The sequence below is a fragment of the Muscardinus avellanarius genome (genome assembly GCF_963383645.1).
Source record: "Muscardinus avellanarius genome assembly, chromosome: 1".
NCBI lineage: Eukaryota > Metazoa > Chordata > Mammalia > Rodentia > Gliridae > Muscardinus > Muscardinus avellanarius.
In genome coordinates, this window is record NC_137786.1 from 135,754,742 (window position 1) to 135,767,869 (window position 13,128).

Here is a 13,128-nt window from a genome sequence, read left to right on the forward strand (position 1 = left end):
CCATTTCCTCTTTCATTTTCTATACACTTGCTTTTAGGCCTATCATCAATATTAAAGATCAGGATTCGGAATTCTCCTTCTTGCATTTCTTGTAGGTCAGTATTTGTGATTTCTATTATTTCTTCACTGTTCCTAGTTCTTGTATTTTGAGGATTCTCAGGCTTGTTTTTCTGATGTTTTGGCATCTTGTCTTTTGTGGGTATTATGTCTGATCCAATCCTAGTAGTAGGAATTTAGAGGTCTTAGCAGGTAAACAGAGGAGTCTCTGTTCTCCACGACTAAACTGGGCTGGTCTCACTTCTCCCCATTCACCACAATTGAGAGATCTATAGTGATCCCAGAGTTCCTACTAGTTGGGTCTAGCATAAGCATAGGTCTGCCCATACACTTTTCACTGATCAGAGCCTGAGTCTGTCTGAGCCTTTGTTATGTTCAACAGCAGACTTTACTCCCACCTCTTTAGGTTGTAACGCAGTCTCAGATTCAGAAAGTTTATTGGGGCTGTGAGAGACTCTGAAGGTGCCAGGCTGAGTGATTTTCCATGGAACTGTAACTTCACTTATGGTGTTATTGAGAGCTGCTCTGGATCTCTGGAGAATGTGGTACTCTCAGCTGCCACTACTCCTTCACTGGGTTCAACCACAAAATCACAGAACCAAGGAGTTTATAACAGCTGCACATGTCCTGGGGGTGCAGTGATGGGAGTTCTCCTGTGAGGACCACAATTTCACTTATGATTTTGGTGCATACTGGTCTGGATCTCTGGTGGACGTGGTGAGCTCAGCTGTTGCTGGTAAGATGATGCCACCATGGTGCCCTCAGACATGAGGAGTATGGGTTTCTTTCTGGTATTGAGTTCTGGATCCCTAGAGGGCTTGATAAGCTCAGCCACTGGAAGTTGTAGCTGGTATTTGCACAGAAGAACTGATGACTTACACACAATGGATCTGCAGCAGCTCAGTTCAGGTCCTTGTTTTCCTTTTCACCTCTGGAGTCTGAAGCTATGAGGCAAGATGGCTCTCAATCAGTGCTGGGCACTGCATGGGCCATGCTTACCTCTCCTTCCACCACCACTGCCAGTGCAGAAAGCCACTGCTGCAGCTGCCTGTGTCAGGAACTGTTAGCTACCTGCTTTAACCTTTAACAAACTGTACTTCTATATCAGAGAGGAGGAAACCGAGGTCTGGTAACTGGCCTTGATCACATCACTAAAAAGTAGCAATGCTGGAGCTTAAACACATCTTTTTTTCCCCTAAGAATTCTATTCTTTGCACTGCCATGTGGCCAATGGTGACAAGAGATTGGAGAGATGTGCCTGGCTCAGATAGGCCTTTGTACCCTCTATTCTTGGTCTCCTCATTGGATATATATTCATTTCTCAGTTGCATGTGCCCACACTAGTGTCCCTTCTCCCTCTTGGGAGGATAATGGTAATTATTGAACCTATTTTTGAGTCTGTGTTATGTTCTAGGGATCATCAGAGATGCCATGAATATATCATCTCATTTTGCCATCACAGAGATTTTTTTTATCTAGGAGCCAATTACTTTGTTTTATAGCTGAGAATGCTGGAATTTGGATCAGGCATCTAATAAGTGAACAATATAAGATCTGAACTCAGGACTGATGTTTGCTAAGCTCATGCTCTTATCACTAAGGTGTCATGTTCTTCTCTCCATCCCCTAGCCTCCCCAATTAGACAGCAGAGAGAGGCTGGCTTTGGCTCATTCTCATCTACCCTTCAGAACTGGAGATTTTTTGTTTGTTTGTTTTTTACAGTGTGTAGTGACCACCTGGTTTGGAGGCTGGCCGAGGAGAATGTGTTCAAAGGAAGAACTTCAGTAGTCATCAAACCATTAGTGTTGCCCACCTCTGGACATACACAAGTAGCTGTCTACAGAGCAGACGACACAGGTCTAGTTCTTGGAAAAGAGGCTAAAACTTTATGTCATCATTTATATCAGCTGCAGATGGTCAGTCATGATGGGAAAAATAAGTCCTGAGCATCCCAAACTAGCCTCTCAGCTACTTGGGGACCTCAGTAGCTGATATTTCTGGAAAATGTTAGACTCTGTGAACAGCTACCTCCTCCCATGTGTTGGGGAGAACATCTGTGTTTCATCTATGCAGATGTTGCTTGCAATTCCTCAAATGCCAAATGAAGAATGAGCTAGGACTGATTGTCTGCTTTTGGTGCTTATTTGGTGACAATTGGTAGTCATAGCCACACCACACAGGGGATCTAGGGGCTTGCAGTCTGTATTTTAGGCGACAATAATAGGGATATAAGGGAATCCCAAGCTGGCTTTCTCAGATCCCACTGGGCACGGTGCTTTCAGGATAGCAGGGCAGATGACTAGGGTAGGAAAATACCATGTGAAGCTATGAGTAGTAGCAAGTTTTAGAAATGAAAGAAGAGCAGTTCAACAAGTGGGTGTGAATACTGGGGATTTAGCTGGGCTGCAAGATCAAAGAGGACAGGAGAAGTCTAGTACTAGTACTGCAGAGTTGCGAGAGTCAGTCTACTCCCCTTGTTTTAAAGTGCCATGGATTCAGTCTATCCCTAACCTGCAATGTGATGGTTTGGGGAAGGCTGTGGGGAGTTCAAAGGTTTACATGAGGGTGGGACCTGATGATGAGCCTAGTGCCCTTATTATTTTTTTTTTGGTGCATTGTAATCATACATAACATTGGAATACAAGACTTGAGAGGATATACAAGCACATATCATCCAATTAGCCCTCATCCAATCCCCATACCATTCCCTCCCCCTCCCTCGATCCCATGCTTGATTGGTGATTATCTTTGATACATTGTTTACATACCTCCTGAGTTTTAAAGAGGTTCCATCCTTCCCCATCCCATACCCTCTGATTGGTCACCTTAGTTGCTTCACTATAGGGCCCTTTCTATAACTCAACCTCCTCTTGTTATCCCTTTCCTCCTAGTTATTGCTAATTAGGGGAAGCATCTGGTTTTTATTTTCTGTGCTATTTCTCTGTGCATGCTGCATTGAAAATTCCGATCCTACTCTTGATGGCCCCAGTAGTGGCCTAGCCACCCGGAGGACTCTGATCCCAATCTCGGTGGCTCCAGCACCGGCCTTGCCTCATGGGAGGCCCTGATTCTGGCCTTGCTGGCACCCACACCGGCCTAACTCCTCGGCTGGCTCTGATCCCGATCTCAGAGGCCCCAGCATCAGCCTTGCCTCAAGGCAGGCTCCGATCCCAGCCTCGCTGACCCTGGCACTGGCCTAACCCCTCAGCAGGCTCCTATTCTGGCCTCGGAGGCCTCAGCTCTGGCCTTGCCTCAAGGCAGGCTCCGATCCCGGCCTTGCTGCCCGGGCACTGGCCTTACCCCTTGGTGGGCTCCAATCCAGGCCTTGGAGGCCCCAGCATGGCCTTGCCTCATGGTAGACTCCAATCCCAGCCTCACTGGCCCCGGTACTGGCCTAACCCATCGGCAGACTCCTATCCTGGCCTCGGAGGCCCCAGCACCGGCCTTGCCTCATGACAGGCTCTGATCCCGGCCTCGCTGGCCCTGGCACCAGCCTTACCTCTTGGCAGGCTCCAATCCAGGCCTTGGAGGCCCCAGCACTGGCCCTGTCTCACAGCAGGCTCCAATCCCGGCATCGCTGGCTCCAGCACCAGCCTAACCCCTCAGCAGGCTCCCATCCTGGCCTTGGAGGCCCCAGCACCAGCCTTGCCTCACGGCAGGCTCCAATCCTGGCCTTGCTGACCCCGACACCGGCCTAACCCATCGGAAGGCTCCGATTCCGGCCTCAGGAGCCCCAGCACTAGCCTTGCCTCACAGCAGGCTCCGATCCCAGCCTCACTGGCTCCGGCACCGGCCTAACCCCTCAGCAGGCTCAGATCCTGGCCTTGGAGGCCTAGTGCCTTTATAAAAGAGAAAATCTGGGCATGGTATCACATGCTTGTAATCCCAGCATTCAGGAGGCTGAGACAGGAGGATCGTGGTTCACAGACAGCCTCAGCTACTTAGTGAGGCTCTTTGTAACTCAGTGAGACTCTGTTTCAAAATAAAGAATAGAAAATAGGGCTGGGGATGTAGCTCAGAGATAGAATGCTCCTAGGTTTCATTCCCAGTACCACAAGAGAGAGAGAGAGAGAGAGAGAGAGAGAGAGAGAGAGAGAGAGAGGAAGAGAGAGGAAGAGAGAGAAGAGAGAGAAGAGAGAGAAGAGAGAGAAGAGAGAGAAGAGAGAGAGAGACCAGAACTCCCTGTCAGCCTGGTGAAGACTCAGCAAGAGGCAAGCCACATACAAGCCAAGCAAAAATCCTTTACCAAGCACTAAATCTGTTGGCTCTTTGACCTTACATTTCCAGGCTTCCTGTGCGGTGATAAATAAATGTCTGATGTTTAAGCCATCCAGTTTGTGGTATTCTGTTACAGCAGCCAGAACAGATTAAAACAGTCTCCAAAGGTATGAAACTTAGAGGAGGTAAAGGACTTGCCCAAAGCCACACAGCAGGCCATGAATGCTAGTGAGAGCTTAGGGCCAAAGTACAGTTTTCTTGGACTGGTAAAGGTCTTTTTCCATTTGTTTTCTTTATTTCACATGAACTTCTCAATTCCCAATACACTGGGTACTCAGCAGGTTTTTAGAAATAAATGTCTAATTGATGAAGAGAAAAAGAGTTAAAATTAAACACTGTCAAGTCAGAGTCCTCTCTCTGAGCAAATGGATTTTGACAATTGTCTAGTCAAAGTTACTTAGCCAGGTGGCAGGCTGGATTCTCTGAGACTGATGAAATAGGGATTGTTCTGTGCTCATTCACATTCATTCAAACGTCCTGGAGTGTTTGCAGAGCATGATTGCAGCCCTTCCTCACTGATGTCTCAAGGCTTCCCTGCATCACCCTGCTATTTCCATTCTCTTTTCCATCTTTCATCAGGCAAGATAGAAACACTGGCCCATGTGGTCACTAAAAGGAGGACTCCAAATGGGGTGGGGTTGGAGAGGAAATGCCAGCCAAAGAGACTAGAGATTCTGAAGATTTTTTGTTTGTTTGTTTTTTCCTCATCTCCTTGTTTTCTTGCATGCAGTTGTCCTAGGAAGTGGTTCCAGGGCCCCCTCTGGATATAAAAGTATGCAGATGCTCAAGTCCCTAGTATTAAATGTATAGCATTTGCATGTCACTTAGGCTCACCCTCCAGGATACTTCAAACCATCTGTAGATTATAATACCTAATACGATGTAAATGTTGTAGAAATAGTTGTCATATTGTACTTTCAGGGAAGAATAGCAATGAAAAAATCCTTGCATGTTTAATACAGATGTGATTTGTTCTTTAGAATATTTTCAATCCAAGGTTGTTTGTATCTATGAATGTGGAACCTGTAGATATAGAAGGCTGGTTATAATCTTTTTCTTTTGTTGGAATTGTTAGTGTTAGAAATCCCCAGAGAGGCTGTGCTTGCTTTCTAAGTCTGTGTGGGGTGTGGAGCTGCAGGTGGCAGAATCTGGAAAGAAGCAGATAGGGGTTTGTAGCGGACTGACACCCACAGAGCAGGGTAGTGGGCAGGCCAACCTGCAGACCCCAAACTCCCTGACCTTGCCTGCCCTGGCCCCAGCTCCTCTGAATCAGTGGAGGGCCATCCTGTGGCCAAAAGGAGACCAGGCCATGGAGCCTATGGAAACATGGCATAGTCAGCTGAGCACGGGGCAGACTCCAACCTTCCCCCTTCCAATTGCAGGTTTCTCTTCAATAAAATAAACACTGTCATCTACACATTCCTTCATCTACCCAGAGCACCAAAACTGTCACTGTCTACAAAATATACTGCAGATCTATTATTATCACTGTTAGTATCAATTCTTCTGCTGGAAGGAGGGGAGGGATAATAAGGCGACATGCTTTAACTGGAATAGGACAGGACAAAAAGCTGATTTGTCATTAAGTTTTCCCATTGGCTTTTGTTCCCCTTCTGACAGTGGCAAAAGAAAAACCTATTGTGATTGGTAATGTTTCTAAAAAGGACTCGGGATGTTTTTTGTTTCACATGTTTATAGAGTGAGGACCCAATTCATTATAATTAAATTATAAAATAATTCACACACTAGATTAACCCACTGATATATTAAGATAAACTATTCTTTTTGTGAGCACAAAAAGGGAATACTGTATCATCCTCTTCTGAGATCTTAGAATGTATTTTCTTTCAGGAGTGTCTCTCCTCTCATCCCTCAGGAAATAGTAATCTTTCATTTGTTCTTGAATTGAACCTGGGGGTGTTTGTTTTTGTTCTACACCAGCAGCCATTTAATTTTGTTTTTAATCTTGAAACAGGGAATCGCTAAGTTGCTAAAGGTCTCGTGAAGTTGCTGAGGCTGGCCTCAAACCTGCAATCCTCCTGTCTCAGTCTCCCAAGTACCAGGGGTTTCTTTAGCAAAGAGAAAGTGTCACTCAAAAATAAAATGTGGCCGAGCATGGTGGCGCATGCTTGTAATCCCCGCGCTTGGGAGACGGAGACAGGAGGATCACGCTGGTTCAAAGCCAGCCTTGCTAACTTAGGAGACCCTGTTTCCAAATAAAATATAAAATAGGTCTGGGAGTGTAGCCCGGAGGTAGAAGGGTTCCATCCCCAGTACCACCAATACATAAATAAATAAATAAATAAATAAATAAATAAATAAATAAATAAATAAAATGTGAAGCATGAGTCCACTTAGATCAGAAATACAGTAAATGGCCTTCAGAGAGATATGAGGATAGGGAAAGCACCTACCCCAGGAGCTAGGAGGAGGCAGAGAGAAGTAGCCCGGTCAATTGTGGAGACTTTTTTCTCATTCATGAGACTAGCAGGTGAGTATCCAGAGAGACGCTTAGGGTAAGTGTTAGTGCCTTGGAGAATTGCATCAGTCTTCATTTTTCCCTTGGCCTTTCTAAACCAGCACTGGCCTCCAGAACTATCTCTGAGGGTGGTAATATTTTATATCTGTACTGTCCAATAGCCACTAGCTATGTAGCCACGGACCATGTGTGAATACAGAACACTCAAAAAGTGGGTAACATAACTGGCAATTGAATGGTTAATTTTTCAAAATTGTGATTGATTTAAATTGAAATAGCAGCATGTTGAAAGTGGCTGTCATATTGGACAGCAGAGCTCTAGTCTTTTCTCTGAGAAGAGTCAAGAGGGGGAACCAAGAGCAGCCAGCCAGATTATGCGCATCTGTGCTTCAGCCCAGCCCAGCCTAGTCACTGAGCCATTGTATAACGTTGAGAAAGTCATTTAGCCTCTTAGTGCCTCAGGTTTTCCTCTGTTCATTGCCAGGGGTGGGTGGAGGGTGTTTAGTACTGACTGCCTTGACAATATATAACAAAATTTGTACAAACCAGGGTAAATAGCACTTAGCTAAAAAAATAGAACATGACCAGGATCTCACAAGGTCCTCTCTTACTATTACCTCTACCCAGAATTAGCCTCTATCTCACATACAGAAGGAATGATCAGTACTGCCTATGTTTGGACTTAGTTTAAATGAATCATGCCTTATTTCCTTTCTTGGTTCTTACTCACTTTGTTCAACATTATGCTTATGAGGTTTAACCAAATTGCTGTATAGTTGTGGTTTGTTCTTTCTCATTGCTGGTTAATGTTCTCTTCTGTGAATATATCATGCTTCATTTATTAGTGTTTTTGTTGATGGACATTTGGGAATTTTTTAGTTGGGAGTATACATACGATGTTTCCATAAGCCTTTATTATCTGTCTTTGATAAAGATATGCTAGCTATATATTTGGGTGAAATTGATCTCAGGGCAGGGAGATCTTGAGAATGGAGGTATTAGGAAGAGAAAGATGTTAGCAAGAAAATTTCTCTTGTGTCTATGTATATTCATATGGAATGTATGCAAATGTTCTGCTTTGGTTGATGCAGCTAAATAATTTTGTAAAATGGTTGTACTAATTTATGCATTCATCAATAGTGCATGAGAGTTCTGGTTGTTCTACTTTACAACACTTACTAGCTTAAATAATCTTGATTTTAGTCATTCTGAAGCATGTGTAGATTTAACATATTTTTGTTTTGATTTTAGGAGCTCCTATATCCAGGAGACAAAGAACTAATAGGATGTGTCAACTGATGCATATGTGTACATGCATGTGTGTGTGTGTGTGTGTGTATATATATATATATATATATATATATATATATACACACACACACAAATGTGTGTGTAGAGAAAGAAAGTGAGAGCTATGGGAGGAGGCGGGGGAGAGAATTTTTTTGTGTGTGGTACTAGAGATGGAACCCAGGGGCAATCTACTTCCGAGTGACATACCCAGCCCTGTTTTTTTTAATTCTTTATTTTAAAACAAGCTCTCACTGAGTTGCAAAGGGCCTCACTAAGTAGCTGAGGCTGTCCGCGAACCCTGATCTCAGCATCTTCAATGTTGGAATTAAAAGCGTGTGCCACCACACCCAGCTGGGAGAAAGAAATTTTTTTTTGCTTTTTTTTTTTTTTTTTTTTTTTTTTTTTTTTTTGCGGGTCTGGGGATGGAACCCAGGGGCATTCGACCTCCGAGCTACACCCCCTGTCCTATGTTTTATTCTTTATTTTGAAACCAGGTCTCACTGAGTTGCAGAGGGCCTCGCTAAGTAGCTGAGGCTGTCCGTGAACCGTGATCCTCCAGGTCTCAGCCTCCCAAATGCTGGGATTACAAGCATGTGCCACCACGCTGGCTGGGAGAAAGAAATTTTAAAGAACTGGCTCCTGTGATTATGGGACTGGCAAGTCTGAAATTTGCAAGAGAGGCTAGTATGCTGAAGACTTGGGAAAGTGCTAATGCTGCAATTCAAAGGCCTTCTGTTGGCAGAATTTCCTCTTCCTCAGAGGACTTCAGATTTTTATTTTTCTTAAGGCTTTAAACTAATTGAATGGTGATCTGCTTTGCTGAAAGTATGCTGGCTTACATGTTAATTTCATTTAAGAAATCCATACAAGGACATTTGGACTGGAGATAACCAAATATCCAGGTAATGTGCCTACTTAAGTTGAACTATAAAATTAACTATTATAATGACTAAATTTATCATACTGTGATTTGTTAGTGGTTGTTTGTTTATTGGTTACCTTCTCCTTTTTTTTTTTTTTTTTTTGATGGTACTAGGGATGGAACCCAGGGGTCTTCTACCTCCAGGTTATACTCCCAGACCTAATTTATATTTTTATTTGCAAACAGGGTCTCTTAAGCCAGCAAGGCTGGCTTCGAAACTGTGTGATCCTCCTGTCTCCGCCTCCCAAGCGCAGGGAATAAAAGTGTGCGCCACCACGCCCGGCGGTTACCTTCTTTTTAATGTGGATTAAATTCTTCTGCTTGATCTTTTTATTTGGTTGTCTATGAGTTTATTATTGATTCTTAGTAAATTTTTATATATTTTGGGTAGAAGTTGATCATAGGATACAAATAAATTATAAATTACAAATATCTTTTTACATTTTGTTGGCCACTTCTTCACTAGTATATTTTGAAGGAGGGAAATTTCAATTTTTAAAATATAGTATAATTGACCGAGCATGGTGGTGCACACTTGTAATCCCAGCATTTGAGAGGTGGAGACTTAAGGATCGCAGTTCACGGACAGCCTCAGCTACTTAGCAAGGCCCTTTGCAACTCAGTGAGACTGTTTCAAAAGTAAAAAAAGACTAAAAAGTAGGGCTGGTGATGTAGCGTGGAGGTACAGTTCCCCTGGGTGAGATATATCTATATCTATATCTATATCTATCTATGTATCTATCTATCTATATAATTTATTTTGTTTTTATTTTCTAAGAAATACTTGTCTACTACAAGATCACTATTATGGTTTAGATATGAAATATCCCCTAAAGAGACTCAAGTGTTGAAGGCTTGTTCCACAACGTACCAATTTTCAGAGGTGGGAATTTGAGAAAGTGATTGAGTCACAAGGGCTCTGGGCTCTTCAATGGATTAGTCCATTGATAGATTCTTACCTGAAGGTATCATTGGGAGATAGAAACTGTAGGAGATGGGGCTTAGCTAGAGAAAGTAGGTCAAGAGGGCAGTGCCCTTAGCCCCTTCCTCACACACAATCTCTCTTTTTCAGCTGCCATGAGCTGAGCAGTTCTCTGCCACACGGTTCTACCATGATGTCTTGCCTCACCTCAGGCCCAGAGCAGTGGAGCCAGGGGCGGTGGGCTGGGACCGCTGAAATTATGAGAAAAAAACCAACAACAAAATTTTCCTCTTTGTAAGTTGATTTTCTCAGGTATTTTGTCCTGAGATATGTGATATGAAGTGAACACAGCCACAAATCCATTCATATGACTTCTGTCTTAAAATTCATGTTGTTTTAAGAGTTCCTCCTATGACCCATTTCTCCCTAACTATCACATATTAGGGAAAGCATCTGATTTCTTATTTTTTGTTACTGACAAATCTCACTTACCATAATCTCCTCCAGTTCCATCCATTTCCCTGAAAATGATGTAATTGAGTTTTTTTTGATGGCTGAGTAAAATTCCATTGTGTACATATCCCACAGTTTTGTAATCCATTCATCTGTTGATGGACATCTTGGCTGGTTCCATAGTTTGGCTATGGTGGATTGTGCAGCTATGAACATAGATACACATGAATTAGTTTGGTAGTTTGGTTTCTTTTCTTTTGGGTAGATACCCAGAAGTGGTATTGCTGGATCAAATGGTAGATTTGTTCCCATTCTTCTGAGGATTCCCCGTACTGTTTTCCAAAGTGGTAGCACTAATCTGCAATCCCACCAACAATGTCTTAAAGTTCCCACTTCTCCACATCCTCGCCAGCATCTGTTGTTGTTTGTGTTTTGAATGATTGCCATTCTAGTTGTAGTTAGGTAAAATCTCAGGGTAGTTTTGATTTGCAGCTCTCTGATTGCTGCACCAATAAAAAAATTTAAAAGAAAAATAAAAAAATAAAATTCATGTCGTTTTACCTTTGCCCTTTATATCAATGAACTAATTTTGAAAATTCCATATCTCCAATGAATTTATGTTACCACATTTATAAAATCTCAGGTGATATGTGTGTGTGCGTGTGTGTGAGTGTGTGTGTTCATTTTAGGCTTCTGTTCCATTTATCCATTTGGTTATCCTTGTGTTTATACCATGTTGTCTCATTTGCTACAAGATTATGATAGGCAGTAGAAGTAATTCAACTCCCTTTTTATTTAATTTTTTTTCTGTGGTACTGGGGATGGAACCCAGGGGCTTTCTACCTCCAGGCTACACTCCTAGACCTATTTTATATTTTATTTGGAAACAAGGTCTCACTAAGTTGCGGAGAGCCTCACTAAGTTGCTGAGGCTTGGCTTTGAAATTGTGCGATCCTCATGTCTCAACCTTCTAAGTACTGGGATTAAAAGTGTGTGCCACCACAACTGGTTCAATTAAATTACTTTAGTATTAATTTCTTTCTTGTCCTACTTTTCTTCTTCTCCCTCCTCTCCTTCTTCTTCCTTTTACCTTCCTATTCTCTCCCTCCTTCCTTTTTCCTCTTTTGCCTCCTTCTCTTTCATTAGTGTCTTGGATATAATTGGGCCTTTGTACAATTTTAACATTGATATTGAATCAGTGGTAAATTTATGCATAACACATACACACACTATACACACACACAATACATACACACACTTTCCTGGGATTTGATTGGGATTGTGTTGTGTTGACTCAAAATTTCCAGGGAGAACTGATATATATCATGGGTATAATATATTCTATCCTTTATTTAAATCTTCTTGATTTAAATGTAATTTGTTATTGTTGTGGTGCTAGGAATGGAACCCAAAGGCTTTCTACCTCCAGGCTACACTCACTAAATTGCTGAGAGCCTCACTAATTATCAGAGGCTGGCTTCGAACCTGTGCAATCCACCTGTCTCAGCCTCCCAGGTACTGGGATTATAAACCTGTGCCACCACGCCCAGCTTAAATGTAATTTATGATTACATTAAATGAAAATTTAATGTAATTTTCAGTATAAAGCACCTGTACATCATTTATATTAATCCTGAGCTTTTGAAATTTTGGGAAAAACTATAAATAATTTACTTATGATTTTAGTTTGTTTTTGTTGATACAATATAGAGATATTTTTTGGTGGTACTGGGGATGGAACACTTCTACCTCTGGGCTATACTCCTAGACCTATTTTTATATTTTTTATTTGGAAACAGGGCCTCTTAAGCCAGTGAACCTGCGCAATCCTCCTGTCTCTGCCTCCCAAGTGCAGGGATTACAAGTGTGCGCCACCATGGAACTGCTTTTTAGGTATTAACCTTATAACCAATGACCTTACTGAATTTATTATTATTTTAACAAGGTATAGATTTGTTTTAATGTCCTAGTTATACAAATAACCTGAAAAAAATTGTTTTTCTATTTTCCCATTCTAAACCTTATTGTATCTGTCATTATGTCAACTTATTTATCTATTTCCTAATTGCATTGCCTAGGAACTTCATTAAATATTGAAGAAAATAATATATTAATGAGCCTGCTTGTCCTATTACCAACCTCAGAGGGGACATTGTCAGTATTTCAAAAACAAGTTTGATGACTGCTGTATGTTATTGTACATGTGATGAATCACATCAAGGACATTGCCTCCTACTTCTATATTGCTAAGAATTTCTTCTTTAATCAAAATTTGTTTAGAAGTTTTCATTTTTTTTATTAGAGTAGTTTATTTGTACATTTACTCTTGCGGATAGTTTCTTGGTCAAGTTTTGTTATTAAGTATTTATTGGTTATATAAAATAATTTAAAAATGCTTCTCTTTACTTTCTGAAGGACTCTGTATGATGGATGTTGCTTATTTACCACAGCGGAAGAAAATCAGCAGTGAAGCTATCAGGATGGAGGGATTGGGGGCTATTGTTTGTGTTACTGATTTAATTACTTTTATTTTCAGTGTGCCATTCAGATTTTCTCTTCTATTCTCTCTTCTGTTGCAGTGGTGGAAATTTTTTTAAAAGATTCATAAACAATTTCCGAATATAAATGTGTTTATATTTATCATCTTTATGATGTCTATGAGATTTCTATGTCTGCTTTTACATTTCTTTTTTTTTTCTTTTTTCTTTTTTTTTTGGTGGTACTGGG